This window comes from Oncorhynchus keta, chromosome 23 (assembly GCF_023373465.1).
Source record: "Oncorhynchus keta strain PuntledgeMale-10-30-2019 chromosome 23, Oket_V2, whole genome shotgun sequence".
Taxonomy (NCBI): Eukaryota; Metazoa; Chordata; class Actinopteri; order Salmoniformes; family Salmonidae; genus Oncorhynchus; species Oncorhynchus keta.
In genome coordinates, this window is record NC_068443.1 from 38,414,082 (window position 1) to 38,430,613 (window position 16,532).

The window sequence follows — 16,532 nt, forward strand, 5'->3', positions numbered from 1 at the left end:
ACCAGCACATTCTCTTCCTACACTTTTTATTTACAGTATTACAATTATGTGAAACCACTTATAGCTTTACAGCTTAAGATGAAGTATATGTGAATATAAAAAAACACTGGCTGTGCATGACAGCAAAGTCAGTCAGCAAAGAAACATTTAATAATTGCATTCAGCATTATTTTGTGTGTATACGTGAAATTGCAGTCAAATGTATTTTAAATAGTGTAGGTGTACATATAGGCACTATCATTAACGTTCAGAAAGTTCTGTATTTTATGAGTAGTCATAAATTGTGTCAAAACAGAGACAAGTGCCTTTAAGAGTGGGTTGACAGAGTTGAGCGTGTGCAGAGAAAGCAAAGAATTGGGCGAGTTCTTTTTGCATGTCCCGGTGCAATGGGTTGCGGGGTATAAAAATATTACACCATTCCATTGGTCCTTAAACTAAATCTCGACTCAACCGGGGCACCAGGCCTTGCAAAATGAACTGGCCCATTGAGTGTTGACGCCAGCAATGCAATACCCAATTTGTCTCGAGCAGATGCAAGCAAGCATAAAATACAGCCAATTGATAATAGAATAGTTGAAATAAGTTATCCATGTTTAAGTTTTCAGAAGGAACCGAAGAGTTTAGAAAATGTCAAGTCATGTCTTAAAGTAATTTACTTGTTTGTTAGAGAAACAGGCATCTAAACAAGCCTCGCGAGGGAGCAACGCGGTGAGAGAAAGGAGCAGAGATCGGCAGGTAGGCTGTGACAGTGGGTTCATAATAAATGCTTTTGAGAAAAATACTCGCTACATTTTTCCACCCTCCAATTAATTAATTGTAGCTACACTTTGTTAGTCTAACAATTGACACCATGTCCACTTCATAATTGTGAACGTATAGTTAAGGCGGAAAGATAATATGTAGCTCGCTAGCCCAATAATGGATTAAAGTAGCCTAACAGTATATAGGCTCTGGAAGCCAAAACAGCCAAATACTCAATCTAAACGTGAATCGATTCTCAATTAAGGTACGGTTCTAGAAACATAAATACCTCTACTTCCATAACAGATCCCAAATTATTTCACAATGCAAAATAGTTGCAGCCAACAGTTTTAAGTAACACCACGTTTGTGGCGTCGGTCTTCTGTTTACACACAGGTGTTCGGGGAGACGGATGGCTAATAGTGTGGACTACCTGTGCTATCTTTCCTTTTCCGTAAACAAGCGCTGTGACATGGACATATAGCCAACCCTATAAAGGTGTACTATCAATTTAACCTTTTATTTTATGAAAATTATTTGTTGATATGTAAGATAAGGTCCTTGTCAAGCTTCCAAAACCACCTTAGCGGTTTAGACCGAGATGTGGGGCTCTTAACAAAACTCATCTGTACAGAAGTCGCCATTGTTCAATGACTTCTGTGCAAGTAATACATGAAGTAAGAGTAAGAGTCATGATCCAGGGCTAGTTCTCTAGCTAGTCCAACAACACCACAATTCATGGAGCAGAATACCCAGACACCTGGTAGTTTGTTCACTGTTCTCGGTGCAGGATGTCAATGTTAGCCTTTTTCTATAATAATAATATTTGTTGCCTGGTTAATTAAAGAACAGATACCCGGGCTACTACACGTGACAACTTTGTGAACTTCGGTATGCTATATTGATAAGGTATAGGTGTGGTATGGCAATGGGACATTTGTCAACTGCAAGTCAAGCTCACTAACCATGTCCAGTCTCTTCAATTTGGAGCTCTGGCAATGCCTGTCTATCATGTGCAGATAAGTTAAAGCTTTTTAATGGTGTATATTAATATTACATTTTCCAAGTAAGTCTAATATCCTGAGTGGAACAATGATTCATGGTGTCATTGAGGCTTACCCCACTGGCACTAGCCTGACTAATCTGGCTGTAATACACAATTAATTGGTATATACAGCCTGAGACGTTTGTGTGCAAAATCGTGTAAATGTTCCTTACAAGCTAGAATGTTGACTAAAATTACGTTTGAACTTGGTCTACTCTTCCAGTTGTGTGTGCGGTTTGTCCAACATCTTCTCTACATGAGGAAAAAAAACAGAACTTAGAAAGATATTAAATCCATATTTGGTATTTGTAGCTGAAGCGACTAGCTCCTGCAAAGAAGCTGGAAAATTATAGATTTGTGGCAGCTAAGATGGTGTATGGTACAACCCATGCATTTTTAATATATTTTTGAGTTATCTTTTTTTTGTAGAACCACCTGCAACTGGACACAGACATTTTTCCCCAAATTGAGAACGGCTGGTTGAAAAACCTATGGCAGCGTTTTGTAAAAGCTAACCTGTAACACCCAGTAATGTAAACGTAGTGTACACCAGATATGCAGTAAAACTGAAGCTACTTAGGCTTCATTCATTAGGTGGATGCTAGGGCTTGAATGTCAGCCAGGCCAGTAGAGCTAATTCTTCAGTTCCCTGACAGGGAACATAATACTTTTGGCATCTGATTGTTCTGGCAATTCTCACATAAATGGTTTGTGTTCCCAATTAAGTGTTTTTGAGAATATCCTGATGAGTGGCCATTTTTAGACCTTTAACCTGTCTGGGCTCTCGCCAAATACAAATCAACAGAAATCTCATGAATAAAATTTCTCAAACATACAATATTAGGCACCATTTTAAAGATAACATTCTCGTTAATCCAGCCACAGTGGCTGATTTCAAAAATGATTTACAGTGAAAGCTCCACAAGCGATTATGTTAGGTTACCACCAAGTCACAGAAAAACCCAGCCATTTTTCCAGCCAAAGAGAAGAGTCACAAAAAGCACAAATAGAGAAGATTAATCCCTAACCTTTGATCTTCATCAGATGACACTCACAGGTTATGACGATATAGGACTCGTTTTACTGTGGATATGATACTTGATCTATGATCCTGAGCGGTATGACGGCTGCGTGGTCCCATGGTGTTTATACCTGCGTACTATTGTTTGTACAGATGAACGTGGTACCGTCAGACCTTCAGGAAATTGCTCCCAAGGATGAACCAGACTTGTGTAGGTCTACAATTGTTTTTCTGAGATCTTGGCTGATTTTCCCATGATGTCAAACAGGCACTGAGTAGGCCTTGAAAAACATCCACAGGTACACCTCCAATTGACTCAAATCATATAAATTAGCCTATCAGAAGCTTCTAAAGCCATGACATCATTTTCTGGAATTTTCCAAGCTGTTTAAAGGCACAGTCAACTTAGTGTATGTAAACTTCTGGCCCACTGGAATTGTGATACAGTGAAATAATCTGCCTGTAAACAATTGTTGGTGAAATTACTCGTGTCATGCACAAAGTAGATGTCCTAACCAACTTGCCAAAACTATAGTTTGTTAACAAGAAATTTGTGGAATGGTTGAAAAATGAGTTTTAGTAACTCCAACCTATGTGTATGTGTTCTTCTGACTTCAACTGTACATGTGCATGTTGTTTTCATAGATGGCTTTTAATAGTTTGTAGCTCAAACCATTTGGACTCTACAGACATTTTTGTAATGAAGACCCAATGATCCGTGAACCGTACATGATACAGAGTCATATACAGTGCATTCAGAAAAAATATTCCGACCCCTTGACTTTTTCCACATTTTGTTACATTACAACCTTGTTCTAAAATGCATTAAATAAAAAATCCCTGTCAATCCTCACACATTACCCCATGATGACAAAGCGAAAACAGGTGTTTAGACATTTTATCAAATCTATGAAAAATAAAAAACAGGTACCTTATTTACATAAGTATTCAGAACCTTTGCTATGAGACTCAAAATTGAGCTCAGGTACATCCTGTTTCCATTGATCATCATTGATGATCAAAGGAAACAGGTAAATTCAATTGATTGGACATGATTTGTAAAGGCACACACCTGTCTATATAAGATCCCACAGTTAACAGTGCATGTCAGAGCAAAAGCCAAACCATGAGGTCGAAGGAATTGTACGTAGAGCTCTCAGACAGGATTGTGTCAAGGTACAGATCTGGGGAAGGTTACCAAAACATTTATATAACATTGAAGGTCCCCAAGAACAGAAGTTTGGAACCACCACAACCCGGCCAAACTGAGCAATCGAGGGGGAGGAGAGCCTTGGTCAGGTAGGTGACCAAGAACCTAATGGTCACTCTGCCAGAGCTCCAGAGGTCCTTTGTGGGGATGGGAGAACCTTCCAGAAGGACACCCATCTCTGCAGCACTCCACCAATCAGGCCTTTATGGTAGAGTGGCCAGATGGAAGCCGCTCCTCAGTAAAAAGCATGACAGCCCGCTTGGAGTTTGCCTAAAGGACTCTGCGACCATGAGAAAATAGATGGCCTGATGAAAACCAAGATTGAACTCTTTGGCCTGAATGCCAAGCATCACATCTGGAGGAAACCTGACACCATCCTTATGGTGCAGCATGGTGTTGGCAGCATCATGCTGTGGGAATGTTATTCAGGGACTGGGAAACTAGTCAGGATTGAGGGAAAGATGAACGGAGCAAAGTACAGAGAGAGTTCCTTGATGAAAAGCCTGCTCCAGAGCACTGAGGACCTCAGACTGGGGCGACGGTTCACCTTCCAACAGGACAATGACCCTAAGCACACAGCCAAGACAACGCAGGAGTGGCTTCGGGACAAGTCTCTTGTTCTTGATTAGCCCAGCCAGAGCCCGAACTTGAACCCGCTCTAAAATCTCTGGAGAGATTTGAAAATAGCTGTGCAGCAATGCTCCCCATCCAACCTGACAGAGCCTGAGAGGATCTGCAGAGAAGAATGTAAACTCCCCAAATACAGGTGTGCCAAGCTTGTAGCATCATACCCAAGAAGACTTTGTTTTTAAATTTAACAAATTCCCCAAATTTCTAAACCTGTTTTTGCTTTGTCATTATGAGGTATTGTGTGTATGAGTGTATAGACTGAGATTAATATATATTTTTTTGCCATTTTAGATTAAGCCTGTAACATAACAAAATGTGGAAAAAGTAAACGGGTCTGAATACTTTCAGTATGCACTGTAGTCACGGATTGGTAAACTCATTCTCACAGATCATACCACTGCTGAGAAGAGATTAATAATATTTGACTGACTGGGGGGAAAAAAAAAATGGCTGGCGTGAGAATCTAAATTCATTGTACATGGTCAATTATTTGTGTTAGCTGTACTTTGCATCACATTCAGACTTCTCTAGAAATACGAAGCAAGTTTAACAGCGTTAGAAAACCACCAGAAAAGAAGGTAGGTGAACCTGCAGGAGAAAAGGAGAGTAAACGTGTAGCTCCACTCTCCACTCTGCCTTCACACGCAGTGTCTTATCACACACCTGGTGTCAGATACGGGGCCTGAGGGCAGCAGTTAGGTCTACTGACTGAACACGGCTCTCTACCGCCTACGCACTGTGCCCTGCCTCACCCCTGCCCAACACAGCCAAATCACAGAGACTGTCAAAGAACTCCCATACAGAAACCAGAAGGTACAGATTCACAGATTTATTATACTAATAATGACAAAATCCGACCACTTACAATGTTAATACTGTCGATACTGTGGTAATGGCTTACAAGTATGAATAGAAAAAGTAATAATTGATTTGGACTGTTTTTAGTTAACAAATGATGTTATTGCACATGTAAGCCATATAAGTGGGAGAATCTCAGTGCCTTAACCAGGTAGGGATCATTCAAATAATCTGACTCCCTGTATAATGCAAAAATAATCTACTGCTAATGGAATTATTTACATGTACCCACATTTGATCATTTGTCTTTTGTAGACATGCACATTAGCTACTCATTAGCATAGACTGGTGCCATTATATGGGGATCTGATAGCAACGGTGGTTATGGTTTTATACCTGTCATTATGTAACCAATTTACACACATCTTACTGGAGCAATTAAGGTTAATGGCTCTAAGCTAATAGTAGAACTGAAATCCCTGATTGTGACCAACAGCATAAAGTCCCATGTTGGTCCCCCCCCCTATTTTATTTTTATTTTACTGTGTTTGAATGGACTATTTAGGCTACTCACTGACCACTTACTAGGCACCAAACTTTCACTCACTCTCATACACTATATGGCAAGCTTCTCCCCTCAGTGTTTTAAATTTAGATAATTAATCACTCAACAAACCTCACAGGGAATGGTGACAATGGCCTAATCAGGAAGTTTATTTAATCAGTGCAAAGTGAAGTTGTTAAATTAAGTGCAGTAATCTCTTCAAAGAAGCTGAACAACTGGCTCCCCCATGCCTGAGTGCATTTTGGACTCTTGGGTGCTGATATCTCATTGACTGCCTGAGAGGATCAATGCCTTTTCTGGCACTAACAAGTGCTCGTGATCAAAACAATAGCATGTTATGCCATGAGTAATGCCTAATTGTCTATATGGAGCCATAGAAGGCCACACATTTTGAGAGCAAAAATATGTTTTAGTGTTTGCTAATCAAACAGGATATGACTTGTCTTTTACAGACCCAATATATAGGCTAAACCATTTTCTTCGTTGTATTTTTCACCTTTAATGGATTGTCAAATAGTCTACTTTTTTTGTCATGATAACAATAAGTGACACGATATATGTGACAATATATTTGTCAATCTCCTTTAATTGCCTCACCAAACAGCTATGATGCATTTTCTTCACCAACTCCTTCTGATGCCAGCTGGAACTCCCTTCAGAATCCAGTAGCTGTAGTGCTGGGGTGACAATTGGATGATTACTTCCAAAGAAGTAAGCAATTAGCACTATTATTAAGGCCAGATCAATTAAAGATGCACTATACAGAAATTGCTCCGCCATTTCCTGGTTGCAAACAATTTTAATAGTTCGCCTAATTTCAGTTTGTGACAAAACAAGCAATTATATTTCAGAGAATCATTGTACAATCTAAACCGCTGTGAAATATGTTTTCCATTACCAAAAATATTATATTTTCAGCTGTTTGAAGCTGGTGTACAAAACCGAAAGTAAAATACGCTAAAACGAAACTTAAGCAAAGGAAGTGTAGAAATGGCGCACTTACAACCAATCTACTGCTTCTTATACTTTTCTTTCAATGAGTGACAGATCTATAACAAAAATTTTTGTGAATTTGGTCGAGTCACCCAAAAAATTACATATTGCAGTTTTAACCTCAAACCAACTATACATTTTTGTTCTAGCCTAGCTACACTGTTTCTCATTTTGTATTCCGTACATTTATGCTATCTTGCATTACATTAGTGAACTCCCACTACACTCGCTACACATTGAGCCTCTTTGACACTTTGATTGGCCAATGTAAATAACAAGCTGGACTCATGAAGGATACCGGACAGCAACCAGTCTCTTTTTATGGGCTGCAAGTCATAAACTGCATTGAAAAGTTTTTTTGTTTTGTCTTTTCAGGATTAAAATAGAACTAAACTTTATTTTGCTGCAAAAATTAATACCCACACAAGTACTCGAATACTAACGTCCATTCGGATATTCAAATAACCGTGCACATCCTCAGTTTCTACCTGAGGCAGATGTGCCACTTCTGTGCAATCAAGCCACCATTTTAAATTTCTTAATCTGGTTCAGGCTGTGTAAATGAGGGTCAGGCTGTGGGAATGAGTGTGAGAACAGGATTCACTGCACTGTCTCATTGTTCCTTAGATGGTTGAATTTATTTAGAAACCCACTCATCTTTGCCATATCATCCACCTCCTCCAATTGATAGAGAGAATATTGGTCCCTGTAGTACTGTATCAAATTTCCTGCTACGACTTTGTACATTTAAGCCTTGCTTTGAATGATGGTCCTATATCTGTTACCAACTGTGAAGGAATATTCTTTAATATCTTCTATTGAAATACAGTATGTTGTGGATGAAAGTAGGTTCACAATTTCATGCAAACCTGTTTTTACTACAAGTTAAGGTTAGCGATACAAAGAATAGTTTGTGAATGTTCAATCAGTAGGATCGAATTAGGCCTACATTTTTTACTACACTACTTTTCAAAATATATTTGTCGAGTTGGCTACTTAAAAGATTCAAATAACGGGAGATCAAGACAAACAAGCATTGCATGTTACAACACTTAAAGCAAAGCCTGAGTCACTACCAATAGTACTGCCCTTAAACGTCACCTCTTAGTGGGTTTTGTCCGGACACGTGGACCAATTGCGCAAAGAAACAATGCCAGTTGTCTGTGTTCAAGTGCTCATGATTAATAAAGATTGCCCATTCAATCGCCCTTGTTTTTCTAACAGTGGAGTGATGACTTCATTATGAGTGAAAGGCCTCACTGTACTGTTGGCGCATGAATCAGCAATTACTTGACTGGGTGAACTGGACCACTTCCATTTTCAAATCAAATATATTTATATAGCCCTTCTTACATCAGCTGATATCTCAAAGTGCTGTACAGAAACCCAGCCTAAATCCCAAAACAGCAAGCAATGCAGGTGTAGAAGCACGGTGGCTTGAAAAAACTCCCTAAAAGGCCGAAAACCTAGAGAGGAACCAGGCTATGAGGGGTGGCCAGTCCTCTTCTGGCTGTACCAGGTGGAGATTATAACAAAACATGGCCAAGATGTTCAAATGTTCATAAATGACCCGCATGGTCAAATAATAATAATCACAGTAGTTGTCGAGGATGCAACAAGTCAGCACCTCAGGAGTAAATGTCAGTTGGCTTTTCATAGCCGATCATTAAGAGTATCTCTACCGCTCCTGCTGTCTCTAGAGAGTTGAAAACAGCAGGTCTGGGACAGGTAGCACGTCCGGTGAACAGGTCAGGGTTCCATAGCCGCAGGCAGAACAGTTGAAACTGGAGCTGCAGCACGGCCAGGTGCACTGGGGATAGTAAGGAGTCATCATGCCAGGTAGTCCTGGGGCATGGTCCTAGGGCTCAGGTCCTCCGAGAGAGAGAGATAGAGAATTAGAGAGAGCATACTTAAATTCACACAGGACACTGGATAAGACAGGAGAAGTACTCCAGATATAACAGACTGACCCTAGACCCCGACACATAAACTACTGCAGCATAAATACTGGAGGCTGAGACAGGAGGGGTCAGGAGACACTGTGGCCCCATCCGATGATACCCCCGGACAGGGCCAAACAGGCAGGATATAACCCCACCCACTTTGCCATAGCACAGCCCCCACACCACTAGAGGGATATCTTCAACCACCGACATACCATCCTGAGACAAGGCCCGAGTATAGCCCACAAAGATCTCCGCCACGGCATAACCCAAGGGAAGGCGGGGGGGGGCGGGGGCGTTAACCCAGACAGGAAGATCACGTCAGTGACTCAACCCACTCAGGTGACGCACCCCTCCTAGGGACGGCATGGAAGAGCACCAGTAAGCCAGTGACTCAGCCCCTGTAATAGGGTTAGAGGCAGAGAATCCCAGTGGAGAGAGGGGAACCGGCCAGGCAAAGACAGCAAGGGCAGTTCGCTGCTCCAGAGCCTTTCCCTTCACCTTCACAGTACTGGGCCAGACTACACTCAATCATATGACCTACTGAGGAGATGAGTCTTCAGTAAAGACTTAAAGGTTGAGACAGAGTCTGCGTCTCTCACGTGGGTAGGCAGACCATTCCATAAAAATGGAGCTCTATAGGAGAAAGCCCTGCCTCCAGCTGTTTGCTTAGTAATTCTAGGGACAATTAAGAGGCCTGCGTCTTGTGACCGTAGCGTACCAAATCGGAAAGATGGGTAGGAGCAAGCCCATGTAATGCTTTGTAGGTTAGTAGTAAAACCTTGAAATCAGCCCTTGCCCTTGCCTTAACAGGAAGCCAGTGTAGGGAGGCTAGCACTGGAGTAATATGATCATTTTTTGGGGTTCTAGTCAGGATTCTAGCAGCCATATTTAGCACTAATTGAAGTTTATTTAGTGCTTTATCCAGGTAGCCGGAAAGTGGAGCATTGCAGTAGTCTAACCTAGAAGTAACAAAAGCATGGATTAATTTTTCTGCATCATTTTTGGACAGAAAGTTTCTGATTTTTGCAATGTTACGTAGATGGAAAAAAGCTGTCCTTGAAACAGTCTTGAAACACTCTTGATATCGAGGTCCTTCACAGTTTTATTTGAGACTACTGTACAACTACCAAGATTAATTGTCAGATTCAACAGAAGATCTCTTTGTTTCTTGGGACCTAGAACAAGCATCTCTGTTTTGTCCGAGTTTAAAAGTAGAAGGTTTGCGCCATCCACTTCTGAAACACAGGCTTCTAGCGAGGGCAATTTTGGGGCTTCACCATGTTTCATTGAAATGTACAGCTGTGTGTCATCCGCATAGCAGTGAAAATTAACATTATGTTTTTGAATTTTCTCTGCAGTTTGTTGTTCAGAAAAGTTCACCCAATTAATGGATCACAGTCATATCACAGCCATGGTGCAATTCTGACGCAATGTTGTACCATGGAAAATCGCCTGTTTTTAATGACAATTCAGAGACTGTAATGAACCTTACAACATTGACCATCTACATTAGGCCTAGGTGAAAGGACTGGTGGGTATCAATGACTGTCCTCCCTGGGTTTGGGGGTGGAGGCAGTATGTAAATAAAATCTACAATGATCAAATAAATGCAAGCTAGGGTTGTATGGCTTTTTAGCTATGTATAGTAGCGTGTGTATAGTATAAGTGTGCATACCTCTTCATGTATATCTCTTGGTGGTTTATTTCCCAGAAAGTCTGAAGTGTGTATTTTCTAAGGACAAAGGAATCATTTGTGAGGGCATGGTGAAGAATGGAGTGTTTCTCTCCGGTTCTAACACTACACTAGGTGGGTGTACAGTCAGTCCTGTCTGTGAATCGGTTTGATTCATTGAATCCCCTGGGGGCCCCTTGGGCATTCCTCAACCGCCAAAATATTTATTTATTATTATTTCTTTTTTGGTACTCACTTGGGGTCATCACCCCCAAAAATATATACATTTTGATAATACAACATTTTTACATATGCAAGTCAATTTAGTCCAAATGAATACGACTAGACTAAATGAAATAAAAAGTGCTAAAATTAACACTGAACCACAGGAGTGTTTTTTCCCCCCCCTGATATGGTAGGCTAACCCTAAACGGGTAACGGGTAACTTACCATACTCAGTTCGTATGGTGAAAAAAAAAATACAGAACTGCGATTGGATAAGGGAACTAACAGGGCTGAGCTTTCTTTATGCGGTATTACATTGTGTACTTATTTGCATATTTCCTTAAAAAGTTACTCACACAGTACATTGTCATCACTATTGTGTTGATTGATTGATTGAATTCCAGTCAATCATTTTGGATTGATAAGGTCAAGGTAGCCTAGCCACCTGAAGTTTGAATATTAACCAAATTTGATCATTAATATTTTCTCTCATCACAAATAAATAATCAAATAAAATGTTATTTGCCACATGCTTCGTAAACAACAGGTGTAGATTAACAGTAAAATGCTTACTTTCCAACAATGCAGAGATTCATTTTATATACAGTACCAGTCAAAAGTTTGCACACAACTACTCATTCTGGGGTTTTTCTTTATTTTTTACTATTTTCTACACTGTAGAATAAGACGAACTATGAAATAACGCATATGGAATCAGGTAGTAACCAAAAAAGTGTTAAACAAGTAGTAGCCACCCTTTGCTTTGATGACCGCTTTGCACGCTCTTGGCATTTTTCTCTACCAGCTTCATGAGTTGGTCACCTGGAATGTATTTCAATTAACTGGTGTGCCCTGTTAAAAGTTAATTTGTGGAATTTCTTTCCTTAATTGCGTTTGAGGCAATTAGTTGTGTTGTGACAAGCTAGGGGTGGTATACAGAAGATGTCCCTCATTGGTAAAGACCAAGTACATATTATGGCAAGAACAGCTCAAATAAGCAAAGAGAAACGACAGTCCATCATTACTTTAATATAAACTGCTTCAGCAAAAAAAGAAATGTCCTCTCACTGTCAACTGCGTTTAATTTCAGCAATGTGTCAAATTTGTATGAACATAACAAGATTCAACAACTGAGACATAAACTGAACAAGTTCCACAGACTTGTGACTAACATAAATGTAATAATGTATCCCTGAACAAAGGGGTTTCAAAATCAAAAGTAACAGTCAAGTAACAGCTGGTTGTGGCCACTCATTAAGTACTGCAGTGCATAACCTCCTCACGGACTGCACCAGATTTGCCAGTTCTTGCTGTGAGATAATAATAATAATAATATATGCCATTTAGCAGACGCTTTTATCCAAAGCGACTTACAGTCATGTGTGCATACATTCTACGTATGGGTGGTCCCGGGAATCGAACCCACTACCCTGGCGTTACAAGCGCCATGCTCTACCAACTGAGCTACAGAAGGACCACGAGATGTTATCCCACTGTTCCACCGAGGCACCTGCAAGTTCCCAGACATTTCTGGGCGGAATGGCCCTAGCCCTCACCCTCCGATCCAACAGGTCCCAGACGTGCTCAATGGGATTGAGATCCGGGCTCTTCGCTGGCCATGGCAGAACATTGACATTCCTGTCTTGCAGGAAATCACGCACAGAACGATCAGTATGGCTGGTGGCATTGTCATGCTGGAGGGTCATGTCAGGATGAGCCTGCAGGAAGGGTACCACATGAGGGAGGAGGATGTCTTCCCAGTAATGCACAGCGTTGAGATTGCCTGCAATGACAACAAGATCAGTCCGATGATGCTGTGACACTTGCTCAGACCATGACGGACCCTCCACCTCCAAATCAATCCTGCTCCGAGAGAACAGGCTTCGGTGTAACGCTCATTCTTTTGACGATAAACACGAATCCGACCATCACCCCTAGTGAAACAAAACCGCGACTCGTCAGTGAAGAGCACTTTTTGCCAGTCCTGTCTGGTCCAGCGACGGTGGGTTTGTGCCCATAGGTGATGTTGTTAGCCTCTCAGCCTACTGAGGACAGTCTGAGCACTGATGAAGGGATTATGCGTTCCTGGTGTAACTTGGTTAGTTGTTGCCATCCTGTACATGTCCCGCAGGTGTGATGTTCGGATGTACCGATCCTGTTGTTACACATGGTCTGCTACTGCGAGGTTGATCAGCTGTCCGTTCTGTTTCCCTGTAACGCTGTCTTGTGCATCTCACAGTACGGACAGTGCAATTTATTGCCCTGGCCACATCTGCAGTCCTCTTGCTTCCTTGCAGCATACACATTCACACAGATGAACAGGCATCTTTCTTTTGATGTTTTTAAGAGTCAGTAGAAAGGCCTCTTTAATGTCCTAAGTTTTCAGAACTGTGACCTTAATTGCCTATGGTCTTTAATTTGTTAGTGTCTTAACAACTGTTCCACAGGTGCATGTTCAAACTTCTTTCCTAGGGCTAGGCGTCCCACTAGTGGGACAACTTTTGGTGAAACAGGAGGATGCGCAATTCAAATAAATAATCATAAAATGATGGATATTAAACATCTAGGTACATACAGTGGGGCAAAAAAGTATTTAGTCAGCCACCAATTGTGCAAGTTCTTCCACTTAAAAGGATGAGAGGCCTGTCATTTTCATCATCAAATCACATTGTAGGATTTTTAATGAATTTATTTGCAAATTATGGTGGAAAATAAGTATTTGGTCAATAACAAAAGTTTATCTCAATACTTTGTTATATACCCTTTGTTGGCAATGACAGAGGTCAAACATTTTCTGTAAGTCTTCACAAGGTTTTCAAACACTGTTGCTGGTATTTTGGCCCAATCCTCCATGCAGATCTCCTCTAGAGCAGTGATGTTTTGGGGCTGTTGCTGGGCAACACGGACTTTCAACTCCTTCTGAAAATTTTCTATGGGGTTGAGTTCTGGAGACTGGCTAGGCCACTCCAGGACCTTGAGATGCTTCGTACGAAGCCTCTTCTTCGTTGCCCGGGCGTTGTGTTTGACCTAGCCACGTTTCATCTTCAATGCCCTTGCTGATGGAAGGAGGTTTTCACTCAATCTCATGATACATGGCCCCATTCATTCTTTCCTTTACACGGATCAGTCGTCCTGGTCCCTTTGCAGAAAAACAGCCCCAAAGAATGATGTTTCCGCCCCATGCTTCACAGTAGGTATGGTGTTCTTTGGATGCAACTCAGTATTCTTTGTCCTCCAAACACGACGAGTTGAGTTTTTACCAAAAAGTTATATTTTGGTTTCATCTGACCATGACATTCTCCCAATCTTCTTCTGGATCATCTCTAGCAAACTTCAGACGGGCCTGGACATGTACTGGCTTAAGCAGGGGGACACGTCTGGCACTGCAGGATTTGAGTCCCTGGTGGCGTAGTGTGTTACTGATGGTAGGCTTTGTTACTTTGGTCACAGTCCTCTGCAGGTCATTCACTAGGTCCCGCCGTGTGGTTCTGGGATTTTTGCTCACCGTTCTTGTGATCATTTTGACCCCACGGGTGAGATCTTGCGTGGAGCCCCAGATCGAGGGAGATTATCAGTGGTCTTGTATGTCTTCCATTTCCTAATAATTGCTCCCACAGTTGATTTCTTCAAACCAAGTTGCTTATCTATTGCAGATTCAGTCTTCCCAGCCTGGTGCAGGTCTACAATTTTGTTTCTGGTGTCCTTTGGCAGCTCTTTGGTCTTGGCCATAGTGGAGTTTGGAGTGTGACTGTTTGAGGTTGTGGACAGGTGTCCTTTATACTGATAACAAGTTCAAACAGGTGCCATTAATACAGATAACGAGTGGAGGACAGAGGAGCCTCTCTTGGAGCGAGGGGACACTATTTTTATTTTTGGAAAAATAACGTTCCCAAAGTAAACGGCCTATTTCTCAGGACCAGATGCTAGAATATGCATATAATTGACAGCTTAGGATAGAAAACACTCTAAAGATTCCAAAACTGTAAAAATATTGCCTGTGAGTATAACATAACTGATATTGCAGGCGAAACCCTGAGGAAAATCCAATCAGGGAGTGCCTCTTATTTTGAAACCCTTCTATTCCTTTGCATGCCTATCCTCCATTTAAAGGGATATCAACCAGATTCCTTTTTCTACGTCTTCCCTAAGGTGTCTAGAGGCTTTAGATGTAGTTTCACGCCTTTATGTTGAAGAATGACCGTAAACGAGTACATTGCGTAAGTGGCCAGCTGATGGCTCTCAGAGTGATGCTTGCGTAAAAGAGAGAGGTAGCCATTTTTCCTCCCGGTCCTACTGAAAAGCCAATTGTCGCATTTGATATATTATCGAATCAATATTTGAAAAACACCTTGAGGATTGGTTATAAAAAACGTTTGCCATGTTTCTGTCGATATTATGGATATAATTTGGAATATTTTCCGGTGTTGTCGAGACCGCTATTTCCAGTGGATTTCTGCACATAACGTGACAAACAAACAGAGGTATTTTGTGTGTAAAAATCATCTTTATGGAACAACAGGAACATTTGCTGTCTGACTGTCACGCCCTGGCCTTAGTTATCATTGTTTTCTTTTTTATTTTGGTTAGGTCAGGGTGTTTCCTTTCTAGGTAGTTTGTAGGTCTATGGTTGCCTGGAGTGGTTCTCAATTAGAGGCAGCTGTCTATCGTTGTCCCTGATTGGGAACCATATTTAGGCAGCCATATTCTGTGGGTACTTTGTGGGTGTTTGTCTTCTGTCTTTGTGTCTATGCACTAGATAGGACTGTTTCGGTTTTTCACATTTGTTTTGTATTTTGTAGTGTTCACGTTTATGGTCTTTATTAAACATGTTGAACTCTAACCACACTGCATTTTGGTCCTCCTCTCCTTCAACGGAAGAAAACCGTTACAAACTGGGAGTCTCATCAGTGAAAATATCAGAAGATCATCAAAGGTAAACGGTTAATTTGATTGCTTTTCTGATTTGTGACCAAGCTTCCTGTTGCTAGCTGGACATAATGCTATGCTAGGCTATCGATAAACTTACACAAACGCTTGTCTTGCTATCGCTGTAAAGCATAATTTCAAAATCTGAGACGACAAGGTGATTAACAAAAGGCTAAGCTGTGTTTTGCTATATTTCACTTGTGATTTCATGAATATTTTCTAGTAAAATGATTTGACCGTTGCGCTATGCTAACTAGTGTAGTTGCTGACAATTCTCCCGGATCCGGAATGGGTAGTTCCAAGAGGTTTAAGGACATTCAGAGACTTGTCCCAAAGCCACTCCTGCTGTCTTGGCTCTGTGCTTAGGGTCTTGTCCTGTTGGGGATTGAACCTTCGCCCCAGTCTGAGGTCCTGAGCAGGTTTTCATCAAGGATCTCTCTGTACTTTGCTCCATTCATCTTTCCCTCAATCCGGACTAGTCTCCCAGTCCCTGCCGCTGAAAAACATCCCCACAACATGATGCTGCCACCATTTACTTCAGCGTAGGGATGGTGACAGGTTTCCTCCAGATGTGACACCTGGCATTCAAGCCAAAGAGTTCATCTCGGTTTCATCAGACCAGAGAATCTTGTTTATCATGTGCCTTTTAATGAGAACTGGCTGTCGTCTGGCCACTCTACCATAAAGGCCTGATTGGTGGAATGCTGCAGAGATGGTTGTACTTCTGGAAGGTTCTCCCATCTCCATGGAGGAACTCTAG

The 16,532-nt window shown here is 41.3% G+C and overlaps 1 protein-coding gene across 4 annotated transcripts in view; it reads left to right on the forward strand.

The window, feature by feature from the left end:
* The first annotated feature begins 423 nt into the window (after positions 1 to 423).
* LOC118402293 (activated CDC42 kinase 1) overlaps positions 424 to 16,532 on the forward strand; it is a 155,377-nt gene continuing 139,268 nt past the window's right edge. For all 4 annotated transcript variants that reach the window (XM_035800380.2, XM_035800381.2, XM_035800382.2 and 1 more), the window contains exon 1: positions 424 to 735. The gene's annotated coding sequence lies outside the window, so the exon portion shown is untranslated. The remainder of the gene's footprint in view (positions 736 to 16,532) is intronic.